Below are 26,743 nucleotides of genomic sequence, written 5' to 3' on the forward strand. Positions count from 1 at the left end.
ACATATCATAAATAACACTAGCAAGATCAGCTACATGTTGTCGTTGTTGATATTGTACGTACTGACACTGCTGTCAACAATTATGACTGCTTGCCATGTGTACAATGATGTTTTCTGCGTGGCAGTTACAAAAACCAATTAGTGTAAATATAAAACATAAGACTGATAGTTTCTACCAGATTCTTCTGAATCAGTTTGTTTTTCTATTCTAATAACTAACCGAAAACGTTTTCAAAAGACTAACGACTTTTTATCACTTACACTTTCCCCTCAATCATAGTTTGCTCAGAAACAAGTGCATGTAGCGTGTTCCTTTTGTGGACGCAAAGAACAAAGAACATGAGATCACAATCGGATACTGAAAGGCTCCAGAATTCAAGCAACATGTTGTCCTCAAAATTTGAAATACACTCTCTCGCTTAATTTATGTCGTGTTTATTTTCCAACGATTATTACCATGCATAGTTTGAATATGGTGGTGATACGAAAGTCATCTGTTTCAATCAGGTTTGGTTGAAATTTGATGTCGAAACCACTGATTTACCAATCAGATTCAGCTATTTCACAATTTCGTGGAAGAATACTCATATAGGTGTTTTCTCATTCAACTTTTTTATTATGCAACAAAGTGTAGGTATGTGACATTACATTTTTTCCAACTAGAACGCATGTAAATAAAATAAAAGCGTACAATGTTATGATAAAACGCCTGTGAATTACTTATGGCACACTTATAAGCTGAGCGATGCATACAATGTAAGGACAGCATTAACACAGATATAGGTTGCAAAAGTAAGATTTAAAACAGATATAACCTCCAAGCTCATTGATCATCTTTGATCAATATTTGCACTAGACGTTGTTTTCAATGTTTCCTGTTTCAAATGTATTGTCCGTTTAACATCATTGCCATATGGTGCTCATGAATGTTGCATGGATAAATATCAATTTGGCTTTGTACAAGGATAATGTGTTACCTCACAATACATAGAAATACAAATATATAATAACATTGTCTCATCCGTTGATAAGCATGAATATTTTTGCATATTATTGTTTGATGTATCTAAAATATTTGTCAGAGTAGGCACAGGACCAGATTACTTCATAAAAAGTAAACTACGCTGTAACGGGTGAATTCCAACAATAATTAAAAGTTTATAAAGTACATTATAAATGGCATCTGTATGTATATGTGTGTATGTATGTACAATTATATATGTAGGTTTGCACGTGTATGTGTGATACGTATTTAAAGACTGGTTATTCTCTGGCAATAACACTATATATTTACTTGAACTGGCTTCATGTTTCTGCTGGTGGACTGAAGTCACGGAGTCTCACCATAAACTTAGTAGCACTGTGCTAAGTCAACTGGAAAAGAAAGACGACATTAAAACTGCAACGCAAACAGTATCGTCAGAGACATTAAGTATCGAACGATAGCTCTTGACCACTTCTAATTCTAATTTTTGTGTATTTATTTTCTCCTTTTTCATTGCTGTAAATAACACTGATTGTAAATAGTATCAGAATCAATCGTGGTATAGAGCCTGTAGTATATGTCGTTGAATTTGATCAAGTATCAAAGATGCCCAATGCCGTTCGAACTATGAAATCTTATCTTGGGTTACTGTTTACACAGAGTATTTGCACAGTTGGTTTTGAACAGTTGTGTTTTATAGCTCTATGACTCATTGTACGCAGTAGAATGTGTTACCAATGGTGGACTTGATACGGGGTTGTAACCGTATAAGGAAGGAGTTACCTAATATCAGCGCTCAATTCGGATCAGAGGGTACACTGGATATAAAGACAGTAGTGACAAGGAATGCAGCCTGTTTGCCGCACTGTTCCGCCTGAATGCCCTTCCCTTGTCCCCAGTCGTTATATTGAGGAGACCAAAGAATTGTGAAGATATTTTCCATGTTAACACAAATGGAAATACACTTTTGTACGCTTGATCTCACCCAAGCGATATCTGCTGTGGGAGCCAGGTTTTGATGATAAACCGTATCTACCCTTATGAATCGTCTAATGACATTCATTGCCAGTTACAGGAGTCCAGATAAACACAATACGCACACTTTCTGAAAGTAATGTGTGATAAGACACGCACCAAACTTATACTCTTTATGTACATGTTGCTTATATTTAAGAACTATTGGGTTAACAAGATACGTGTATTAAAGTGCCATGCTTTCCTGCTGTGCTATCATTCTTATTTGAAATAATTACACAACTTGGTACCACTCATCTTTCAATATATATTTAATCAAGGTTGGGTTGATCACTAACATACAGCTACACTTACTTAACATCTTCAATTTGATGATTTGATCATCTCTAAATAAAAAACCTTGCTAATTTCATTGAACTATTAAGAGCTGACTCATCCCATATGCATGTATGAAAGGACATTTGTACAATTCATCACATTTGGATGTTCAATGGTTCATAATGTAGCTGAGAACATTGTTTAAATGTTGACAATCATAAGAAAACGGTAGACAATTTTTGTCCAACTATCTTGACTAAAAACAACAGCCCAATATTTGGCAAAATGAAGAAAGTCTCTTGACTCCTCTATATTATTTTTATAGCGATTATTTAACAACTGTTTTTACTGTGAAATATGTTCATTTCTGAGATTAGATGTTATTATACGTTCACTGCCACAGTGTTGACACTAAAATGATGTTAACATATATAAATGTATACAGAGGAAATGTTTAGCATTTACCTTTAAGAAATAGAGCAGGAGTTGCTTAAAACATACTAGTATATATGTGGACATATATGTATGGACATTTGGATGAATATAGATGTACCTTCTTATGGATAAATAGATATACCTTCTTGTAGAAAGTGCATAAAGATAACTGAATAAATGTGTGAGTAATCTGGTTAATACCACGTTTAGCCATTTTCAGCCATATTGCGATATTGGTTTCTTTATTGCGATATTGGTTTCCCACATACAAGACTTGAATCTGGACCTGGCTTTGTGGTGTTATGTAACCACTAGTCTATACCCCATAATCTCTTGTAGAAAAAGAGCCAAAACTATGAATAAAGATCACAAGATCAAACTGATGTATACATATGGACATATACTTGTGTTGTATTACAACGTTATTTAATCAGTATATATGTGTTTTGCGCAAAAAGAATAACACATATACGCTCGTGGACACTCTGAATTTATAAAAGATATTGTTTATATATCCATAGAAACATGGAGAGTCTGTCTGAAGAAATCTGAAGAAATCCAGACTTGCATGGTATATTTTTGATAGTTGTACTTCACCGTGAGACTAAAGCTTAGTCTCTGAATGTCTATTATTTTGATACAATGAGCCCCAGTGGGGTGGGAATTTCAGCCTGAACCTTTTCCACGTCTAGGCTTGTTTCGTTTGAATTTGGGGCTATAGCATTACAGTAAAGATTGTGCGGAAGGGAAAATAATATGGTTCAGGGACTGAGTCTGTACATGTATCGTCGTCGTGCAATTTGAGCTATCTGAGACAGCGACTCGACACCTGTTTGCATCCATCAGATACCAGTCACTACTGTCACTACTTCTCTCTCCCAACGAAATACAATACGAAAAATGGAAGTGTATATTTTTAAACCTGCTAATTTACTTTTGAGATACATGTTTAAACGTATTTTTTTTATAAAAATAATTAAATTAATAATTTAATCACTTGCGTTTATTTCATTTCTGTCACACAATGCAAATGTTCAAACCCCTAAATTTTGAATATAGAATATAATGCAAGAAAAGTGCCTATCTTTCAGGATCTCACAGAAGCAGTAAAAGTGTTATCCAGTAATTTCTATTACACCTCCCACCCTCCAGAAATTTGTGTTTTTTATGTCTTCCAAGTTCTGTAGTTCATTTATGGCTACTTTATCTTACTTTAGAAAAGTGCACTCGATATTTCCTTATTGTACAGTGACTGAGACAAGGTTTTAATTTCATTTCATTTTAACTACCCTGTATGTCCTAAGGATGTTTCCTGTGCCTTTGCTTTCCTTAGCATCTGAAGAGTTTCCTTGAAGTGAGAGTCTAATTTAGACTTTACTGTCTCCTTTGACTGCTGGTTATAGGAAATCTGATTTACTTTTATTATTTTGTTTTTTCTAAGAATAGATTGAGATGGTATATCCATCCTATTCGTTTATTCACCAATTATTTTTTTACATTTTACCAAGGCAAGGGCGTTAACTGACTATAAAAGAACAATTTCATCCCTTGACAAACTATGCTGGAATTTCCAGACTCGATCGTAGCGCCACCGTTGCCCCTCCTGTTGACCAATCAGATTCCACCTCTCATATTACTTCTAATTGTTTCAAACAAAATGACGGCGCATTGCCAAGATGATCTGATCGATAATACATAGATCCGACTGGGGCCATTTAACCAATAGGGCGCCATCTTGTCCCCAAAGCACTAACGTTATCCAAGGTCTTTACCGCCAAGCGTTCTATTGTTTTTTTTTGCACGAAGGCGACTTTTTTTTAATTTTAGATATTCGCATGAAGGCGAATTGCGGTGCACTTTGAATTTTTCTTGAACATGGACGAGGTCTGAAATGGGTTAAGAACAACCCATGGATGGTCTGGCACACGCCCAATTCGTAGCGACAAAGTAAGCGCAAGCGGTGGCTAACTTTTGACGGCGTTCTTACAAGCAAACCATTTGAGAATTCGATTATAGAAGAGGTCGAAAATGGATATAGAACACCCTGGGACATGGGCGAATTTCATAGGAGTGATACACTGCAAGCAGTGACTTACTATTGACGGCGTTGGTACTAGCAAACCATTTGAGGATTTGAATAAGGCCCAATATTTTGCACACGTTTCTACGCACGGCACTTTGAACCTGCCATTGCAGCTTACATCCATACTTTAATTTAGATATATAACTTACTGAAGTTATGTGCATCACATTTATGATTTCTTCCCACGCCCCGATAGTGTTTTGTATATGTATATAATCGGCACTCTAAAGGTAGGAGAGGTTTATTGCATTGGAGATGCGGGATGCACTACGAAACATTGAAAAGGAACCTGTCAGCGACATACCGGCGCAATAGGGAGCAAACCATGCATGTCAGTTTATGAGCAGTGTCACCTATGCACTACGACTGCTGTTTTTGTACATGAATGGGTGTTTGGGCCTTACCTAGCGAAACGCATCAAGTCACTTGAGCACTTTAATTAAAAACATGAAAAGATTTGCAAAATATTTGTCGACGCCCAGTTGGCGGTAAACACGGATTTACAAAATCCGAGAATGAATGAATCAGAGTTGCTCAGGAGGACTGATTCTATATGGATTGCTAGCTCGATTAATGTTTTGAATAAGTTGCAAGTAAGAGCTGTAGTTATGTCTCGGTTAAGAACGGCGACTGACGCTTGTGGTAGGCCTGATAGCCTTTTTCAGGAGAGGTTTAGCACTATTTAGAATAAAGTTTACCATTGGTTTCAAATGTGTTTCCTTAGCAATTTAATCTATCTGTAACTAGTGTTTTTGTATCACCAACATTTGTTTTGTCACCATTTATCTTTCGGTTATTTGTTGCTAAACTTAGACCATCAAGTAACACTTTTTTCATCGGCAAATAATACTGAGTCATCGGCAAACAACAAATGGCAAATGTTTAAACCCTTAAGTGTTATATTAAAACTTCCAGATTTGATAAAGAGTGGAAGATCATTGAGGAATATATTGGGAGACAAAATGCATCCTTGTTTTACCCCGATGTTGGAGGTAAAGGATTATTAAACGCCCTTGTCAGTTTCCCCTTACAGGAGATATAGTGATGATATTACTTTTCCTGTCTCCTCTTTCCTCAGATTTTATTTGAAAATGTCTTTGTAAGGAGAAGTGATCTGTCAACTGAATCAAACACCTTTTGAAAGTACATAAAGCAACTGAATAGTCTTTTCTTTTGACTTTTTGTAGAATATATTAAAGGGGCACTGATCTCAAGCAATTCCCCGGGACTGGTCGTTGTCTTTGTTATTGTTTTTCCCCGTGAGTACCCGGTGAGTGTGAGTGAGGTAATGCTTTACGTCACATCGGCAATATTTCAGCCATATCGTGACGAGAAATTAGACATGAAATATACATATTTAAACTTTATAAAAATCTGTCATCGAAGGACAGTATGAGAACTAGAATATCACAGATAAGATGTTAAAACTAGTTGCGGAACATTTAAAAGAATTAAGTATTAAGGAACAAAACAATATAAAAATGGGCTGCAGATCGTCAGTAACTAAAGGGAGATCACCCCACCAGGGACCATGGGGACTTACAGTACCTTTGCTTCCTGCATGGACCCCGGCAGGATTTACACCATCCCTTCAGTCGCTGGCGATTATATGCAAGTTTAGCCAATGAATAAAACTAACAAATATACTACGATTTAAAAGTCTGGTATGCATAAAAATACGACGAATGATTTGGGACTTACATACCCTCTTAGGGGGACAATACTTTTACGCTACTTCAACCCCCCTCGAGGGTACAGCCACTCACAATCTAAGTTATTTATTAGCACTACCAATTGATAAAATAATACATTAAGCACATCAAAATGTATGGACAAGTTCTATTTCTTTTAAAAAAACTTAATATTAAATGAGAATTAACATCATTAAAAAGGTCCTTAACTGTTTTGACACTGAAGTATTTATCCCTTGTGATGGAAAAATCAATACAGTCAAGCAGGACATGCTTGACCGTGATTCTTTCATCACAAGGGATGCAAAACGGAGGATCCTCACCATTTAAAAGATACTCATGTGTATATCTTGAATGGCCAATACGACATCGTCGCATAATGACATCTTCAAATCTGGACTGACAGCCCAAGTAGGTGTAACCGATATTTGGTATAATTTCATGTAATTTATTGATACCTACTTGGGCGTCCCATTTCTGTTGCATAAGATCTCGGATGTAAGATCGAATCATGGGTTTAAAATCAGTGTATGGGATCAGAAGTGGTGTCACAGATTTGTTGAGGGCTGCTTTTGCAGCAGCATCGGCCATTGTGTTACCAATGATACCAACATGGCTTGGTAACCAACAAAAGACGATGTCATATTGGCCAGTAGCAAGTTCATTAAATAATTCGAGAATTTGGATTAAAAGTGGATGTTTTGATGACATATTTTTAATCGCCTGAAGGCATGAAAGAGAATCTGAAAACAGTATGAATTGTTTATGTTTAGCTTGATTACTGATATATTTAAGTGCTGTAAAAATGGCGTTTGCTTCTGCAGTGAATATGGAACTGTTATCAGGTAAACGTGAAGATATTGTTCTGGATCCAATGACGGTGGCACTAGCAACTGCGCCACCATCCTTGGATCCATCTGTAACTATAGATTTATAAGTGTCGTATGTGTTTCTTAATTGATTGTATTCTTGTTGGTAAATTAATTCGTTAGTGTCTGATTTCTTTAGTTTTGTTAATGTAAGATCTACCTCTGGCTTTACCATTTGCCAAGGAGGAGATGAGAAAACTTTAGTAGGAGCTATATCTTGGAGTTGAATATTAGAAGCTGATATTGCAGATTTTATTCTGATTCCGAGTGGTGGAGTAAGTGTTGATTTCTTATTGTAAAGATCCTCGTAGAGAGGATGGAATATGCATTCAAAAGCTGGATTGGACTGATTAGAATATAATTTAGTGATGTATTGTAAAGATAATTTTAAACGGCGTTGTTTAAGAGAAGGCTCATCTGCTTCTATATAGAGACTGTGAATGGGAGACGTTCTAAAAGCTCCAAGGCAAAGCCTCAGGCCTTGATGATGGATGGTATCGAGTTTTTGTAAATTACTTTTGCAGGCTCCACCATAGACGATGGAGCCATAATCAAGTTTTGAACGGATTAGTGACCTGTATAAGTGTAAGAGAGTTGTTTGATCCCCTCCCCACTTTGAATTAGAAACAACTTTCAATAGATCGAGTGCCTTCAGGCATTTAGCTTTGAGGTATTTAATATGCGGGAGAAAAGTTAAGTGATGATCAAAAATAAGTCCCAAGAACTTGGCTTCCTTAACAACTTTGATAGGAGTGCCATTCAGAAATAGTTCAGGGTCCTTATGCGGTTTATATTTTCGGCAGAAATGTATGCAATTAGTTTTTGATTTAGAAAATTTAAACCCGTTTTCTAGACACCACTTGTGAATTTTATTGAGACATAATTGTAATTGCCTTTCTATTGTGTGCATATTTTTACCACGGCAAGATAGATTAAAATCATCCACAAAAAGTGATCCATCAACTGAATCATTTAAAACTTTTGACAAACTGTTAATTTTTATACTGAATAAAGTGACAGACAAAATACTGCCTTGTGGGACACCCTGATCCTGATTATAATGATCAGACAGAGTAGAACCCACGCGGACTTGAAATTGCCTATCTGTTAAAAACTGTGATATAAAATGAGGCAGACGGCCTCTCAATCCAAAATCATGAAGATCTTTTAAAATACCATGTTTCCATGTTGTATCGTAAGCTTTTTCTAAGTCGAAAAAGATCGATACAGCATGTTGTCTATTTACAATGGAATTTTTAATGAACGATTCTAAACGCACTAAGTGATCGATAGTACTTCTGTTTTTATGGAAACCGCATTGTATATTGGTAAGAAGATTATTTGTTTCCAAGTACCACACTAATCGATTATTTACCATGCGTTCCATCGTTTTACAAACACAGCTAGTTAGAGAGATAGGTCGGTAATTTGATGGATCAGAATGATCCCGCCCAGGTTTGGGAATGGGGATAACAATGGCTTTATGCCATGAAGCTGGAAACATCCCAGATGACCAAATATCATCGAATATATTTAACATAGTTTCAAGGCATGATTCGGGCAAGTGTTTCAGCAGCTGATAATGAATATTATCAGCGCCTGCTGCTGTATCATGAGCTTGCCCTAAGGCAGTATATAGCTCATGTAGTGAAAATACCTCATTGTAATCTTCACCATTATCAGATGTAAAATTTACTTTTTTCTTTTCCTGTTGGAGCTGATATTTTTGAAATGCAGGAGCGTAATTAGATGAAGACGAATGTTGAGATAACGTTTTCCCAAGTCTATTGGCAATATCAGATTTAGTCGTTAGCAAAGTATCGCCATCCTTTAGATGGTTTACTGTAGAATTTGATCCCTTGCCTTTGATCTTTTTGATCATGTTCCATACCTTGGACATGGGGGTACGAGAGTTAATTTTTGAGCCATAATTCTGCCAGGATTGACGTTTATTTTGTTTGAATAGACGTCTCGCCTTAGCATTTGAAATTTTGACGATGTTCAAGTTATGGACAGTGGGATGTTTACGGAAGTATTTCTCCGCCTTCTTACGACATTTCCTAGCGTGTTTGCAAGTGTCATCAAACCACGGTTTACGAACACGTGGGTTGATCGAGGACTTAGGTATTGATTCATCAGCAATTTCATTCAGTAGATCTGAGAACAACTGAATCGGGTCAGTAACATTCTGAAAAGACGTAGGTAGTAATTTATCTTTGCATAAAGATTGAAATAAAAGCCAATCAGCCTTCACAAAATTCCATCGAGGTGAAGGTGGATCATCAGCAGGATTAATTGGTTTAAGCACCGTGGGGAAATGGTCACTCCCACATAGGTCATCATGGACGGACCATGAGAATTCATTCAACAAAACTGAATCCGTCAAAGACAGATCTAATGATGAATACGTACCAGTTGCAGAATGTAAGTAGGTGTCCGAGTCATCGTTAAAGATGCAAAGATCATTATCGGAAACAAAATCCTCGATCACTTTTCCCTTTTGATTAATGGTTGAACTTCCCCATAAAGGATTATGCCCATTTAGTTCACCCATGATGACACAGGGCTTGGGGAGCTGGTCGTATAGTTTTTTAGATCATTACGCTGAAGATTTGAAGATGGAGGAATGTATAAGGAGCAAAGTGTGAAGGCAATATGCAGTGTAAGTCTAACTGCAACGGCATGCAAATTCGTGTCAAGCGGAACAGGACTGTGAACAACGCCCTGCCGCACCAACATAGAAGTACCTCCAGTAGCTTTATCTCCCGGAGGAGAAAAAGAATGATAGGAACTATACTTCCTTAAATCAAATTTATCAGTATTTTTTAAGTACGTCTCTTGTAAACAAATTGCTGATGGAATAAAATCAGTTGTTAATAACTGTAGTTCGTTAAAATTGTGCCGAAGCCCTCTGCAATTCCATTGAAGTACATTTAAATGATTCATGGCGGTTCCACAGGAGATCGCTCACGTGAATGTGAAGAGGAGTCACAACTGTTGTTGTGATGTGAGGATGGAGTAACATCCATCTCTAAAGGATCAAAGAAGTTGTGAACATCTACAGATGTTTCAGTAGGAGTCGGGATCTTTGTTGTAATTTTCCTGTTTTTTTTTTCTTTTGTTTTCTTGACGGGTCAGCTGATGTTTGTACAGTAGCTGACATTTCTGGAGCTGCTAAAGATTGAGTCAAAGTTTCACTCATAATCTTAGATGGTGGAGAAGGGGCACATGCTGTATTAGCTAACTGAGGTGTCTGGCTTTCAGATGTTGTCATAATAGGCATTGGATGTTCAGAATTTGTCCATGTCAAATCTGTTTGACATTCTATGGATCTAGTTGTGGAAGGGCGAGAGACAGCTGCAGCATAGGTTTGTGTTGATGGAGGAGACCGGCTTGCAAAAAGTTTTTTAGCATCTAGATAAGGCAAATTATTTTGACATTTGACAGTCAAAATATCCTTTTCAAGTTTCCACAGTGGACAGGATTTGGAAGATGCAACATGTCGGCCATTACAATTAACACATTTGAGTTCAGCTGTACAATCAGAACCGTCGTGATTGCTACCACAGCGGCAACAAACAGACGATCGATTGCATGTCTTGGACCCATGTCCAAACTTCTGACATTTATAACATCGGAGTGGATTGGGGACATACACCTCCACTCCGATGTTGAAATAGCCTGCCTTTATTGATTGGGGTATGGTTGAAAGGGAGAAGGTAAACAAATATGTGTTCATAGGAACGAAGGTCTCACCATCTTTTCTTGAGAAACGTTTCACTGACGTGACATGTTGTTCCTTTAATTCAAGAAGTATTTCGTCCTCTGACATCTCAGCCAGACAACGGGCTCTGTCGCGGATGATACCTCGACTTGAATTTAGCGTTCTGTGCTCAGAGACAGCTACTGCAGTGTTTGCAAACATTGTACAATTCAAAAGATTGATAGCTTGCTGTCTCCGTGCACACTCCACCAAAAGCGAGCCGCCCCGGAGCCGTGAAACATTTTTTACCTCTCCGCAAATACCTTCAATGGCTTTGCAAATTGCAAAGGGATTCATTTTTAAAGGATGTTCAGTTCCAGATTCAACTACAAGAAATCGTGACCAATTTGAATTTTGTTGAACAGAAGCAGCGTCAGATGAGAAAGTCTCAGCTTCAAAACGTCTTTTCTTTTCGTTGCAGTTTGAACCAGAGTGATTGGTTGCCATGGTGAAAGTAAATGATTCAGCACCCCTGCTCCCCACCCACCATGGAGTGCTACAAAGAGCGATGTTTTCCTGCACCGGATCTCCAACATGCAAACATCAGGGATACAGAGGTGGTATACTCCAGTGAGAACAACATGAATAGCTGTATTTGTCTAACAAATAAAATGTCAGGCTGGTTCGGCCCATGGCAAGAAATTGAAGACATACAGAACTCAGAGGTCGAAAGTACCAGATTGGCCCATGAGCCACCGCCTTCTGGCGTAAGACTCTAGGCAATTTATTCCATCAAAAATTGGTAATTCATACAAAGTATGCTTGGCCAAGTCCAAAATATACATTATAATACAACACAGGAGTGCATATACAATATTACGCACAGGGCCTGGCATGACCAGCCGATTGATAAGACCGGGCCCATCTTACCACCCGTCTAGGCGAAGTAAGGGTCGAAGAAGTGTGTTGGGCAAAGGAACACAGTTCCAGGAATCAGTGCCCTCAACTACCAGACTCCCGTCCTCCGCCGACACAGGGACGCAACCCACGGCAAACGGGCTGCCAACTTTGGTCGCCTCTTACGACCAGCAATGGGGTGCTTTGGAAATATTCTACCCCGGTTCCACACGGGGGAAGAGCTATTAGCGCTACCCAGCACTCACCACGAGGAGGTTGCTCTTCACGAGTGCCCGTGAGTACCCGGATGATATAGCAGAACCCTAGACTAGTTTGCGACCTGTGCTGCGCAATTCGTAAGCGCATTTGTCACTTTTATTGATAGTATGTGGGCGTATTGTGCGATTTTCGTTTACACTATTTTGACTTGCAACACAATGTAAATATTTCTCCTGAACGTTGCATATTTTATCGTGTATATTTTTTTACAGTCAAAATGTGCAAAATTTTCACTTAGGAAATATATTAATTCAGTTAGTTTACAAACTGACCGAAAAATATGTCCATCTGTATTATTATGACAACGAATTCCAAACATTTTATGTTTAATATCATCGCCAAGAGACTGAAAATGTTTTAGGCCCTTTTGATCGTCTTAATCAATTTTAGTTATTCTGTTATAGAAATGGGCAGATATTTCAGTCACAATGGCTGAAATATTTACACATTTAACAAATATATAAACGCTTACAAAGAAAAAGACGTGAAAACAATGTCTATCGCGCATCAAAGAATTTTCCGACCAAGACGTAGGGGAACAAGAATAAATCTGTCCAATACTACAGCAAATGAAGAAAAACAAAATACAAATATCATAATTACAATCTACCAAATGTATGTAACACGTCCCATTTTAATTCTGGAAGCCCAAAAGTTCAGAAACTCTACGGTCTTTGCCGACTCTTGGTCAAAGGAATTTACAAAATTAAACATGCTGTTTTCATGGGAACATACCAAGGAAGAAAAAATGAAAAAATAATTGTTCAAAAACTCAATATTTACACTATCTCGCCCATGGGCCTGCCCATGGGTGAAGTGTGGCCCATGGTCCTGCCCATGGGCGAAGACTGGCCCATGGGTAGGCCAATGGGCAGGCCCATGGGCGAGAATATGTTCCTTTACTCAAAACTCATGTTTTTGTTTCTCAAATACATTAACTGTATTCATTCAAGTATCATGACAGAAAATTTAACTCATTTTAACTTCATTCAACTATTTTATAGCGATATTGAAATATTTCGCCCATGGGCGAGAAAAAGGTTCGGCCCATGGGCGAGGATATGTTCCTTTACTTAAAACTCATGTTTTTGTTTCTCAAATACATTAAATGTATTCATTCAAGTATCAAGACACAAAATTTAACTCATTTTAACTTAATTCAACTATTTTATAGCAAAATTGAAATAATTTGCCCATGGGCGAGAAAAAGGTTTTGCTTAAGGGCGAGAATATTTTCCTTTACTCAAAACTTTTGTTTTTGTTTCGCAAATACATGCAGGTGTTCTTACCATTTTCATGGCACATAATGTTACTCAATTTTACTTAATTCAACTATGTTATAGCGTTATTGAAATATTTCACCCATGGGCGAGAAAAGGTTTGGCCCATGGGCAGGCGTATGGGCGAGAATATTTCCTTTTGCTCAAAACTTGTGTTTTAGTTTCGCATATACATAGTTCTTAGAAGTTTCATGTCACATAATTTAACAAATTTTAACTTATTTCAACTATTTTACGGCGTTATTAAAATATTTCGCCCATATTTTCGTCAGTCCCTTTAAAGCATCAACTAACTGTGTGCAAAGTATACTGTATCATGTGAAATATACTTTATATTATATCATTACATTACTATTTAAAAAGGGCATTTGGTTGGATGTTTCCTTTATAGAAGTTCTACAAATTTCACCTGTTTTACATATTGTAGTGATCTTTAGTGAATCCGGCCTTACCTCTCAAAACGTTTTGACAGTTTATGATACGAATTCATGTGCGTGTACTCTAATTCATTGGAGTTATTTTCCACAACATTAAAGTTAAGTTAGTTTCTATTTCATTTCCCATTTCATGTCCCGTAGATACATCACACTGGGCAATTACGTGGCACTAGGTATGCAATATACACTTACGAGTGCGCGTATTTTAATGGAAAAAAATATTCGTCTTTAATTGCATAACGTTTGGCTGAATATCTTACATGCTAACGAAATCTCGAAATAATTATATAATTACATGCGATGTCGAACTGACCAGTGGGAATTATGTTTCAATGCGATTGAGGAAAACGTGAATGAATATTGTGACACTAAAGCAACTTTTAACTGCATTGTCACTTTTGGTATGAAAATGGTAATAGTTAAGAAAAACGCAACAGCCTTCTTATGATAATTCGCACATTCTCATTAGTACGTTGTGTCTAATTACAGTGTCGGCCTTATTTACAGGTGATTCTACAATACTTGCTCTCGGTCAATTACAATCTGCCACACCACACGTGAATTAACAGTTATGCAGGTGTTGCTGTGGGCAAATATCTAGCCTGTACATGTATATTTTTTGTGGATACATGCATTACATATTTTCGTTGATATGTGGATATATTAAGCACAAAGACACAAATAGTTTATGAAAGATGAATTGGTGCCTTGATATATATATTCAACGAGAACGAATCTTGTATTTTCTCCGCGATCCTGATGTGTATCATCGTTTAAAAGGGTCATTCATTAAAAGTATGTTGTGAGGCGATATCAAAGGAGCCGCTCAATTTACACAGTGTCGTCCGTTTCGCGTGAACTACCACCCCACCCTGTCAGTAAGGGTTATGTAATCGGTACACAAATATATTTGATGCGATGTCAGTGTGTTGTAGACTGTCGTAGGGTACACATATCTAATGCAAGTTTTAGTACTCATACACTTTCTCTTATTGTGTTGATATGATTTCTATTTTCGTACATGATATGATTTCATTTTTATCTTTGGCTGCTATGTTTTTATATGTTCGAAGAGCTGTCTGTCCCTCATAAATTGACATAATTCTGCCTCGCTATTTCATCTCTTGACCACAGGAGATCTACAGCATATAGCGGATCTAACTGCAATTCTTGTTTTAACCAAGCGGGTTTGACATTCCAGTAACTGGATTCAGGTTGATTGCAAGATATGCATTCCTCGTCATAGTAATTGTTGTGAATTCCTAAAATTCTGTTTGTTTGTTAGTTGTATAACGCCGCATCATCGTTTAATGGGTCATTCATTAAAAGTATGTTGTGAGGCGATATCAAAGGAGCCGCTCTATTTCACAGTGTCGTCCGTTTCGCGTGAACTACTACCCCACCCTGTCAGTAAGAGTTATGTAATCGGTACACAAATATATTTGATGTGATGTCAGTGTGTTGTAGACTGTCGAAGGGTACACATATCTATTGCAAGTTTTAGTACTCATACACTTTCTCTTTTAGTGTTGATATGATTTCTATTTTCGTACATGATATGATTTCATTTTTATCTTTGGCTGCTATGTTTTTATATGTTCGAGTAGCTGTCTGTCCCTCATAAATTGACATAGTTCTGCCTCGCTATTGCATCTCTTGACTACAGGAGATCTACAGCATATAGCGGATCTAACTGCAATTCTTGTTTCAACCAAGCGGGTTTGACATTCCAGTAACTGGATTCAGGTTGATTGCAAGATATGCATACCTCGTCATAGTGATTGTCGTGAATTCCTCAAAATTCTGTTTGTTTGTTTGTTAGTTGTATAACGCCGCACTTAGCAATATTTCAGCTGTATGACGGCTTTCTGTAAATAATCGAGTCTGGACCAGGCAATCCAGTGATTGAAATCATGTGCATCGATCCACGCAATTGGGATACGATGACATGCATCAACCAAGTCAGCGAGCCTGACCACTCGATCCCGGTAGTAGCCTTTTACGACAAGCGCTGTCGCCCTTTTACGCCAAGAATGGGTTGTTGAAGATCTTCACGGGTCTATTGACGCAGGGATTTGTGTAAAGTCATTCAGACAGCATACAATGCCAACACAAAAATTATACTCAATGTCTCCGCAAACTTATATAGTACGGAACTTAGAGTACATATGAGATTATACTCAGGTTAGGGAGATTTTAATCCATATAACGTGTTATTATTCTACCTTACAATGTATTTAATGAAATGAATACAAAAAAAACTCAACGGCTAAAAGGTTTCATTGAAAAAAAATACCCCTGGTCTTGCCTAATAAAACAACTGCAACCCGACACAGATTAAACGCAACTTACAAACACAATCATGATCTGGTTAATCTGTATCACTCAACAAGTTGACGCCACTTATTCTGCCCACAGTATGACAGTATTGGGCAGCTCAGTAATAAGGAGGTAAAACCAGGCAGGTACACTGGTCACACTTGACTGGTCTGTCTGATGATTAGGTCGTCTGTCAATTGGGAGTGAATCATAGCAAGTACTATCTGCGAAACTATTTGCTCCTTTTATGGGACCGATTAGTTTTATGACCATGGGCCTCGGCACAAGCGTGGTGATGGAAGACAAGTTATACATGTACATCCGACATGGTGACTGTGTTTCGCTATTCATATTCTAAATACATCATAATACCACAACATTTTAGTACTCCTTGAAACTTTTCAATCACTTCAATATCTACAATAAATTGAACGAGAACAAATGATATATTGCAGATTATTAAATCGTTGTCTCTATTATCAGCCGCTACGTTTGTATCGTTTGCTTTGTACAAAGAAATATTTTGTCTCTCCTTTTGCAGATTTAGCCTCAAAATGTGCTCATTCGAATTAGGAACGAAAATAATTGCTTATCATGAGTATATATGTACACTGTAGATGTATTCACTTAAAAGTCGTATACGACCTTCGCGAGCGAGTTGAATGATCCAGGTTAATTGGAACGAAGTCTAGAAAGGGTTATAAGGTTTTGTATTTGGTAATGTGTAGGTTTGTTAAATATGATTTTTTTAATTCCTTTTATTTCAATATGTAAAAACATAATTATGCGCTTAAAACAGAGCTCACTTGATGGGAGATATGGCGTTAGCCACCTTAGATTGTCTGTTGGACACGGTTTAACCTTACTGTGTCCTCACCCTGGTTGTTGTTACTGTTGTTATAAGGGATTAGGAGCTACGGCTCATTGCATTTTTGGTTACAGTCTGTCTCACTAAAGTGGACATGTGCAGGTGAACTCTGTTCAATTAGTATCTGAAATGCCCCAAAATGTGAACTCCAAACAATAATAACCTGAGACGTAATTCAAACTCCTTCCACACTGACACCGCATCAAATATATTTGTGTACCGATTACATAACTATTTTTGACAGGGTGGGATGGTAGTTCACTGGACGACACTGTGTATATTGGGCGGCTCATTTGATATCTCCTCCAAACATACTTTTATTGAATGACCCCATTAAACGATAATACACATCTCGAAGAATATTTCAAGGCACTAATTCATCTTTCATAAACATGTTTTGGTCTTTGTGCTTAATATATCCACATATCAACGAAAATTTGTAAAGCATGTATCCACAAAATAAATATACATTTTCAGGCAAGGTATTTGCCCACAGCAACACCTGCATAACTGTTTATTCACGCGTGGTGTGGTAGATCGTAATTGACCGAGAGCAGGTATTGTAGAATCACCTGTAAATAAGGCCGACACTATCATTAGATACAGCGTCCTAATGAGAATATGAGAATTATCATAAGAAGGCTGTTGCGTTTTTCTTAACTATTACCATTTTCATACCAAAAGTGACAATGCATTTAAAAGTTGCTTTAGTGTTATAATATTCACTCAAGTTTTCCTCAATCGCCTGTAACATAATTCCCATTAGTCAGTTCGACACCGCATATAATTAAATAATTATTTCGAGATTTCGTTAGAATGTGAGATATTCAGCCAGACGTTATGCAATGAAAGACGAATCGTTTTTTGTTGCCATTAAAATACGCGCACGTGTACCTGTATATTGCATACTTTGTGTCACTTACTTTCCCAGTGTGATGTTTCAACAAGAATAAAATGGGAAATGAAAAAGAAACTAACTAAACTGTAATGTGTTGGAAAATGTCGCCAATGAATTGGCGTATCGTTGCAATATGTAAAAAAGGTGAAATTTGTAAAACTTCTGTGAAGGAAACATCCAACCAAATTGATATTATGATATAATATAAAGTATATTTCACATGATACAATATACTCTGTACACAATTAGTTAATTATTTCAAGGGACTGACGAAAACATGGGCGAAATATTTTAATAGTTGAATTAAGGTAAAATGAGTTGAATCATGTGTCATGCTTATAAAACCTTTATGTATTTGCGAAACTAAAACTGTTGAGCAAAGGAAAATATTCTCGCCCATGGGCCAAACCTTTTTCTCGCCCATGGGCGAAATATTTCAATATCGCTATAAAATAGTTGAATTAAGTTAAAATGAGTTAAATGTTCTGTCATGATACTTGAATGAATACATTTAATGTATTTGAGAAACAAAAACATGAGTTTTAAGTAAAGAAACATGGGCGAGATAGTCTAAATATTGAGTTTTTGAACAATGTTTTTTTCATTTTTTCTTCCTTGTTATGTTCCCATGAAAACAGCATGTTTAATTTTGTAAATACCTTTGACCGAGAGTCGACAAAGACCGTAGAGTTTCTGGACTTTTGGGTTTCCAGAATTAAAATGGGACGTGTTATGTGTATAATTTAAGGCAGCTTCCTTGTTCGAGGCATGGATCCGTGAATATCCACATGGATTAATGTTTATAGGGGCACTGATCTAAAGCAATTCCTGGGACTGGTTGTTGCCTTTGTTATTGTTTTTTACCCGTGAGTGCCCGTATGTGTAGCAGAAATCTATACCGGTTCGCCACCTGTGCTGCGCCATTCGTAAGCGCATTAGTCACTTTTATGGATAGTAATAAGGTTGTATGGCCAAATACAGTTTTCGAGATGAAAAGGAATTGTTAATGGTGACGAAGTTTTAATGAGTCACTTGGTTGGTAATTGTGGGATTTTCGATTACACTATTTTTGCTTGCAACAAAAAGTAAATATTTCACCCGAGCATTGCTCATTTTATCGTGTGTATATTTTTACAGTCAAAACGTGTAAAACTTTCATCTAGGAACTAAACGCCTAAATATTCAATTATTTTACAAATTTACTGAAAATTATGCCCATCTGTATTATTATGATTACGAATTCAAAACATTCCTATGTTTAATATCATCACCAAGTGACAGAAAATGTTATGATTGAAAGCACATTTCTATATTAATTGGATTCTACTAGCATTAATCATATTTTGTGATGTTTTTCAGTCCTTTTTGAACGTCTTAATCATTTTTAGTCAATCTGGTAAATAAATGGACAGATTTTTTCAGTCAATTTGTAAAATGATGGAAATATTAAGACATTTTATAAAATTGAATCACATTTTACACATTGACTGTAACATATACATGCTTACAAAGGAAAGGACTTGTGAAAACAAAGTATATCGCGCATCGAAGAGCTTCCCAATCAAGACGTAGAGGAACAAGATTGATTCTGTTCAATGCTACAGAAAAAGAATGAAAACAAAATGCAAATATCATAATTACAACCTACCAACGTTACATTATAATTTTAGGCAGCTACCTTATTCGAGGAATATATCCGTCAATATCAACATAAAGGAACAATATCCCATACATCTGCAGTTGTACAAAGAAACTTATTCGATGTCACGTGCCTCTGTAACAATCTAATATATTAAAATATATGCAGCGTTTCAGGATATTATAACCCGTGTTCGTTTCACAACTGATCACTTCCTTTGTTTCACTAAGGTGTCAATTCTCAAAGGTCAGCAGAAAAGCCCACGTGACAACTATTTCCATTATGTCTTAAAAAATCCTTTGAGTTAGATAACAATGAGCAATCAATCAAGGCATTATCGGTTAATCTTTTTGAACAAAATGTCTTGTTTTTATATCGGCACTTCGCGCCATGGTATGAGTGTATTCCGTCTGCTTCAGTAAACCTACACATGTAAACACTTACTTTTGACATATCCACAGTGCAAGATAACAGTAATGAATCAATCAACGTAATTTCTGTTGATCCTTTGATGGCTACGAATGATCCGTTGATTTACGGGAAAAAAGTAAATCAACTGATCATTCATATATTGCTGGGCTGCCAGGTGCATATTACATAACACACAATTCGCTTCTCTTGAAAGCTGCCGTTAGATTGAATAATTATCCCAGACACAAGAAATGCCAAATGGGATCCTTTATCAGGTAGTCTGAGTTGTGCTACCACTAATTATACCTGTAATAAATTAATTAACTGAGCATAAAGTGAATTACGACAAATACACAAGCGTAGGGTTTTACCAGAAAACATGGATGACAACAAGGGAGTAGTAATCGTGTTATCCACACAATGCGAAATCCGAAATGCTTTCACTGTAGGGATACTTTTTTTTAATTATTAAACTACAACCATCAGGGTGTATTTCCATATAACGACATCCAATGAGCTGCCCCCGTTCTTTTTGTCTCTTTGTTTAGGCTGAAGAATGTAATTAACATGTGCCCTTTGTCGAAATCTTCATAGATCACGGGTAACCAATCAGTGTTAAAAATGCGTAAAATAAATATTGCCTCCGAGTTTATTGAGCTGTCCTTGCAGACGGTAGTTCCGTCTCTTGTTATGCTCAGTATCGTTAACGAGCAAATCGACTCACGGCAGCTGGTGAGCCCCAGCGGGAGTGTCAGACGGCCGAGAAGAAGCCAGAGATGAGTGCCCCCTTTAAAGAACAAATACATTATCTGATGTTCGGTATTCCCCTCTAAATCCAGACTGACATTGGTCTTCTAATACAGTTTTTATCTCAGTAAGGCTCTTACTCTGTGCTGACCAACAGCATAAATTTAGACCATGTGGTCTAATGTAGGCTGACAGGAATTTTAAAGTGTCGTTCATTGATGTCAATGCATCGATGACAAGATATCATCATGCCGCTATCGATTCCAACGGGGGACATACGCGTCAATGATGGTAGCTGACCTTGACCTTGGACTTTTCCTATGTACCGATAACTGAGATGACTACAATCACCTCATTTTGGCTAAATACCTTGTACGGTTTCTCGTATAAATGTATTTTCCTACCTCACACAAATCTGGCTTTGCGTTTCGTATTTTTAAGAGTATATTTTTATCGGCTGCCCGGAGGAGTCCACAATGTGACTGAAAGCGGTAAACTTAAAATACCATAAATCACTGGTTGTTTTGATAACACTGAATGCAAAATGTAGGCGAATGGTCATGGGGGCTACAGAGAGTGGTTGGGACATTATATTTTGAGGACAGATAATTACAATTACAAACAAAGTCAATTTTGAGTGAAAGTAGGTAAAAGACTCAAGTAATAACAGTCCATCCTGAGTCCAAGCAAAATCTCATAGTTTTTTACGATTTACTTTCATTTAAGAATAGACTTCCACTTTGTGTGAGTTCATTGGAGTATGAACCTTCATAGAGTGTGGGCCAAAGGGTGAAAGTCAATTGTTATGATTTTTATATCACTATTTTATCCCCAGCTGGATGTAGCGCTATATATATATATACATGTAACTTCTAGTTTTCTTCGTTTTGTTCTCAAGGATGGGTTGTATCGAGGATATCCTTGAACGGGCATGTACTCAAACTCTCCTACGTATCCCAGTGTACGCTAAAACGCTAAGTTCAAAATTAGATGGTCTAAATGATGGAAAACGACGCTTCGTAATGTAATTCGTGCTTGGGAATTCCCAGGTATTTCCCAAAGGAATATGCAAGTAGTTCGTCAGTGTTTACGTCATTTCAAGAATACAGTCTTGTGGAAAACGTATGAACGTCCAAATGCGTCATTCATACACTTATGAACTTCAATTACGCGGTCATGTGACCGACCTCTCGTCCAAAGGAAAAGCCGTATGTACACTCTTCAAAAAAGGAAATGCATAGTTAAAAAATAAGGATATTTATTAAGCGGATATAAAAGTATCTACACAGAATATGCATAAACACAATCAAATGAAATTAGACACAGTGATCGACAAACGCATTGTCGTCATTGTCAGGATTAATTCAGCTCAGTCATTGCACATGTGTAGCCACAAGGGGGTGTCATGGTCAGTACCTGGTCACACCACCTCTTGCAGCCGGCACTGTTCGACACCTCCTTGGCACAGATTGCACAAGTCGTCGGAATTTTTCGTGGGGAATTCTTCGTCATTCCTCCTGTAAGGCGTTGGCGAGTTGTTCCAGTGTGTGGGGACGCTGGTGACGTTGACGGACGCGTCAATCAAGTTCGTCCCACAGATTTTTCATTAACAAGGACATTAACTGTTGCACATGCTGGGTGGGGCCGAGCGTTGTCATGTTGGAACAGCTCCCTCTGGCGGTTCAAAGTTGGGAGGAGGAGAGGACGCAGAATTTTGTCTATGCATCAGTTTGCTGTAAGATTGCCCGGGACAACCACTAACTGTGATCTACCCGTGTAGGATATGGCTCCCCAAACCATGACACTCCCTCCACCAAATCGGTCCACCTTTTGAACGCAGTTCGGCGCAAAACGTTCATGTCGACATCGGTATACACGTTGTCTTCCATCCCGTCGTTAAAGAAGAAAACGTGACTCATCGCTGAACCAAACGCGTCGCCAGTTCCTGAGATCCCATGCCCGTACTCTGTTGCACCAGCAGACGCGCCGTTGACGGTGTAGACGTCGCAAGACAGTTCCAACTCTTGGTCGTCTCGCTCGAATTCCAACTTCCCTCAGAAGAAGAATTCTTCGCATACCAGGCACTTGTCCTGCAGTGTCCGTTGCTGCAGTAAATCGATTCCGAGGGTGATGCAACCGGATGTCCCGATCCTGAGCAGGGCCCGGGGTGGTCACATTTGGTCTTCCACTTCTTGGATGATCTTGAGTCGAATAAGTGCGGGTATATCGATCCCATAGTCGAGATATGGTGCTTTGGTGAACGTTGAAGTGTCTTGCACCGTCAGAGTTGGACTCAACTGCTTCCAAACGTCTAAGGTCGATATTTCGGTCAGCTGCATTTAATCTTGGCATTTTTCTCCGTTCACGTCATTCGTAATGAACTGATGAATCTTGTACGATCTTTTATAGTCAGTATCTCTACTCTTGTTTCCAACGTTTTGCACGTGCATTGTGCGGAAAGCTTTTTCTGAAAGCAATTTCCGTGCATACTTTTCATTTTTGCTGATAAACGTTTACAAAAAAACATTTGAGATGTGTTTACGCACAATGCACAACAAATATGACATGATTAACGGAAATCCAACATAACAATTGTCTTTATGACGATTGCTGGGGGAAAAAAATCTAATTTGAATTCTCAAAACATCTATGCGTTAAACTTTCCTTTTTTGAAGAGTGTATGTCTTGATAACTTCACATTAAATTTCTTTTACGGCTATAACCAAAAAAATATAACTTATTGTTCGATAACTGTGCATAGCGGAGAGATATGTTGTCTCAATAAACTTAGTGACATGGTTTGGTTTGACGTCTTGGGGCGTGTTTGAATTCCAATAACAGGTTTCATATCCTAAAACTGACTTATCAGTCAATCTCGCTGCACTGCGCGCGGCAGATACTAGAGCATGTCATGCCAGAAATACGGAACCTATTGCTCCCAAAAGGAAGCCTTGGGCATCACGTGCGTCAGGTGCCCAGTGCCATCTGACTGGCCAACAATAGTTGTATAAGGCGGGACAAAAAGCATCGTATTTTCCATTCATTTTACGCTTGAAAAACTTGACGCTTTTCCGGGCACTTTCTGGACGCTCAACAATTAATCAATTTTAATGAATTTTCAGTTGTGTTTTCGTCCAATGACCATATACGAAAGAAAACGACGTTTACGTATTTGCAGTGTTATGTATCGGGGTTGCACATCCCCAGGTGCCAATACTGACCACAGCATGCTAATACATTTTGTATTACACCAGAACACAATGGTTGGATAATCCAAGTGATAATTGATATCATATCAGATATACCAATACTGCAATTGTTAGAGTTGTGCTAACTTAGGTTAAGGCAGCTTGCATGTGTAAGATGTAAATACAATGTTAAGGGAATTAAAAGGAATAAAGAAATGAATTTCGTCAGCATAATTGTAACATGGGAAGGCACAGGAATACCACTTGCACTGTCAGACATATATTTGGAACTGAGTACATATTATTCGAACTTTTATCATAATATACTTTCATTAACTATGTCTAAAAGAACGCACCCATATACTGTAGAGAAATAATATATTGCTTAATTAATCGACGACAAACACATTCGCTCTTTTAAATAGTCTTACATTTCAAGTTAATATAAACATCAACGCCAGAGAAACAGATTTGTTTAGGCGTAAAAAGGCGGATTTGAACGGATCACTGAAAATCAGTGATGACCCCAGGGGTTGGCGAAAAGAGTACCTATGGCCTGTTCTACAGGTAACACTTCCCATTCACACAATTTCCCTGAACATATGCGTTTGTTTGTTGCCCGATGCATCAAAGCTGTACTCATCACATGGCATGTAAACAAACCAGACAATAAAGTGATGGACCAGATATCGAATCACGCGATAGTGCATTTACTGATTTCACTGAAATAAAAAACTATGTGTTACTTTGAATTACGTCGGCTCTGCACCAGTGCAGAGATTCTGTTGCTTATAGTAAAGAAAACCTACTGTGTAATAAAAATATTTAACTATACAATTTGGTTATTTCAGATTATGTTATAGAATTATATTGGTTACCGATAAAAAAAAGTAATATGCTGCATTCCTATCGACGTATGCATGTAGCACAGTATTGGCCGCACCGTATGGGCGCTTAATTTCATTGCTGAACATTTGAGATTGGATATTGGACGATGATAAATCTAAAACGTTATGAACGAGGTCGGTAAAATGAAGAGCGAAGCTTCTAGGCTAGGAGCTGTCGGGCCTTAACACGCCTGTCTTCGCGTTATATTACTAAGCCATAAAATATGTGCCATAAAGTTGAAATGTCACTTATGCAAACAATCCCCGAACCTGTTTAAAGTATTTTACTTAAAATAGGTGTCAGGGTGACCACATAGTGATGGTTCACATCGCACATTATTACAAAGAAATATAGAATAGCACTAGTTATTATGCATTAGATAATAACGTATTCGTTTGTGCTAAACTATTGTGAATATGTACTGCCATAGTTAGACGTATCAGTATATTGATGTTGGTCAGCACCCTTTTCAATAGAACGACAATGTAAATAGAAAAGAATGAAAATGGAAAATGCAGCATCTGCATATCACAACTTCGTAATGACGACTTAAACCAATCAATGCATGACAAGCACACACGTGTTTTATGGCAAACCACTTATTTTTTCAAATATGCCCATGAAGACAATGCCGCCACATATATTTAATGTTAATGACATGGCCCGAGAGCTGACTGTGCCAGGTCCATGACCACACTACACACCCCCTACGCCCCAACCCCAACCCCTTCACACGCACCCTCACACCCACACACGATAACACGCCAACACACACACACACACACACACACACACACACACACACACACACACACACACACACACACACACACACACACACACACACACACACACACACATAAAAAAACACAACCTACTACCTTCCTGCGGTATGTTTTGTATACATAAGTTATCAATCCATTTTGTTGTTTTTAGGGTTGTGTTCAGCAGGGATTCACAATATTGTATATAGAGGTTGCACATCGCCAGTCAGGGGTAGTGATGTGTATGGTGGTTACATGTAACTGACTGAAGAACAAATATGTGTCAGTTGTTTTGGTTCCACCTACCGTTTCGAACAGAAGGCAATACTGACCACAGCATGCTAATACATGCCGCCACATATATTTAATGTTAATGACATGGCCCCAGAGCTGACTGTGCCAGGTCCACCAACATCATCTCCAGGCCACCCTACACACCCCCTACCAGCCAACCCCAACCCCCACACACGCACCCTCACCCCCCACACACGCTAAGATACCAACACATATACACACATATAGAAACACACACACACACACACACACACACACACACACACACACACACACACACACACACACACACACACACTACTGCCTTTCTGTGGTATGTTTTATATACATAAGCTATCAATCCACCAATCTATCCATTTATACAATTTTATCTTTATTTCAGATATTGCATGTTTTCATGGATTTAGAGTGATTGACTGGTGCGGCAGAGACGGCTCATTGAGGTTTATCTACGATATGATGCTGATGACATGTCATCACTGGCTTCAGAAACCGCTAAGGAGTATACAGGTAATAATACAAACTGCTATCGTAATATTACCACCAGTTTGCACTACTTAAGAATATTTGAATAATAATTTCAGCAATACCAGGTTAGGAAGAATTAAAATTTACTTTGAATACATACTTTTTTTTAGATGCAATGCGTATCGACGGATTAAAAATGAAAGTTTCACGTTCAATGACAGTTTGTTTTCCTGTGCAAGTTTTCAAACAATGAAATGTTCAAGACCAGAGTTAGGGTACATTATGCGCAACATATTATAGTTGAAGT

General features: G+C 37.8%; 1 protein-coding gene across 4 annotated transcripts in view; it reads left to right on the forward strand.

Moving 5' to 3' along the window:
- LOC124128282 overlaps positions 1 to 26,743 on the forward strand; it is an 80,113-nt gene that overhangs the window by 1,839 nt on the left and 51,531 nt on the right. For 3 of the 4 annotated variants that reach the window (XM_048390743.1, XM_048390745.1, XM_048390742.1), the window contains exon 2: positions 26,351 to 26,478. The gene's annotated coding sequence lies outside the window, so the exon portion shown is untranslated. The remainder of the gene's footprint in view (positions 1 to 26,350; positions 26,479 to 26,743) is intronic. The other variant, XM_048390744.1, reaches the window with a different exon arrangement.

Source organism: Haliotis rufescens, unplaced genomic scaffold (genome assembly GCF_023055435.1).
Source record: "Haliotis rufescens isolate VD_foot unplaced genomic scaffold, xgHalRufe1.0.p SCAF_9, whole genome shotgun sequence".
NCBI classification, from domain to species: domain Eukaryota; kingdom Metazoa; phylum Mollusca; class Gastropoda; order Lepetellida; family Haliotidae; genus Haliotis; species Haliotis rufescens.